This window comes from Cynara cardunculus (genome assembly GCF_001531365.2).
Source record: "Cynara cardunculus var. scolymus isolate 2C chromosome LG 13, CcrdV1, whole genome shotgun sequence".
NCBI lineage: Eukaryota > Viridiplantae > Streptophyta > Magnoliopsida > Asterales > Asteraceae > Cynara > Cynara cardunculus.
Genome location: NC_037540.1, coordinates 31,561,625 through 31,563,558, shown reverse-complemented (window position 1 = coordinate 31,563,558; position 1,934 = coordinate 31,561,625).

Below are 1,934 nucleotides of genomic sequence, written 5' to 3'. Positions count from 1 at the left end.
GACTAGGTCTATTGTAATATGCGCGCGTTATAAAAGAAAAACCTTTGAAGCTCAAGTTTGTTCTTGAATGTTCTTATTTTAATCTTGAGTCTTCATAACTTTATTCGTAATCACTATAATTTGGTTATTTATAACTAGATTATTAGTGTTATTGAGAGATCTGGGATCAACAATCATAATCATCATCACACAAAACTTAGTTTTTGTCGTCAAAACTAAGACAATAATAATTTCCCTGTCTATGATGAATCCAATTTAATTTTTTGTTGTTCGGTGTTTGGCCAACCATGATTAGCTATTGCTTACAACAATCGGTAAGCCTATAATATAACGAATGTTATTGCTTATATACCTTGCATTGTATGATTCCTCAAGATTATAGGATATTATATCTCATTCAAAAATTAATAAAATACTCTTATTTTATTTCGTTTTATTTAACTGTATTATAAATTTAGTTATATAACTTTTTTTATTGTGATCGCATATCTAATTATTTTCAAATGACTATATGTACATGAATTTATATAAAAAATTCAAGAAAATAAGTGTTATAAGTTAAATTAAAAATATTACTTTTACATACACCTACGATAAATGCTCAATATTAACATACAATACTTGCGGGTTGCGACTAACAATTTTAATACAAATTGAACTTCAATATCGAGTCATAGTTTTGCAACCGAAAAATATAAAATGTATGAAGTTCTTTAGTTACAAGAAACAATATCAATAAAAAAAATTGCATCAAAAACACCCAAATGCAATCATCGTCTCATATTACAATTTATTATGAAATTATGTTTCAACTTAATTTGATTACGTATTTTCTAACAAAACAAATTTTATCACTGTGCAACACGCGGTGTGTGAAGTAAGAATCAAGGGTTGTTCAATGAGAAGTTTTTTATCATATTTATCTTTATTCTTCTTATTTATTTATAATATATAATCAACATATTAATTGTTAAACCTTTCATGTAATTTTACATTAAAGGAAGCAAACGACTTTTGAGGCCACTTAAGTTGCGGGGTAAAGTCGTCCGGACCATGCATGATTTATGATGTGAATCATATATGATTCTGTACATTTTTAATAATGCAATTATATGATGAAATTAACTCCAAACGTGGTGCTTCCGGAATATTGGGAGCAGGTAACTCCATGTTAGGAGGGAGTAGAGCCTGAAATGCTCTTTGAGCCCTCCTTCTATGGTGAAACGTTCTCTCAATGTCTGGATCAAATTCGAAAAATTCCCCGTGATGTGTTCTTGGCATACACCACTTTTCAAAAACAGGTACAAGAAAAATCAAATCTTTTACTTTTCTCAAAAGAAAACTTTAAGCTTGCCAATCCCCGGCAGCGGCGCCAAAAACTTGGTCGGTCAAATCCTTTACTGTATGTCCGAAATCACTGATCAATCTTCATTTACATCACAATCATCATGGCAGATCTAATTTGCATGCTAGAATATCAAGATGAACATTAAGAACATTCATATGAAGATGAGAGAAAAGGTCAAACTTGTAAGCTCTGGTCAACTCTCTTARTACGTATGATTATTACAAATGAGCTCCTCTTACTCTTAATTACAAAGATTAGCACTATTTATATGGTCAACCTAATAAAGATAAGGTCAAAGTCAAACCTATAAGAAAAGTCAAACACGCTGACTTTTTACAATTAGAGACTATTTATAAACTTTCAAGACGAATACAATTAATACTGATTTCTCAGTCCTAACATTTACCTTTAGACTTAATGAAATTGGGCCACAAAGCAAGTATACAATACGGCCCAACGTCGTCTTTCCAAGTAATAAAGTGGTACAAGTACCGGAATATCGTCCACAGGGATTGGAGCAAAAGTTAAATAAGAGTCCAATAAAAGAAAAGATTTCAGATGACGAAAACGAAGACTTTAGTTTGAT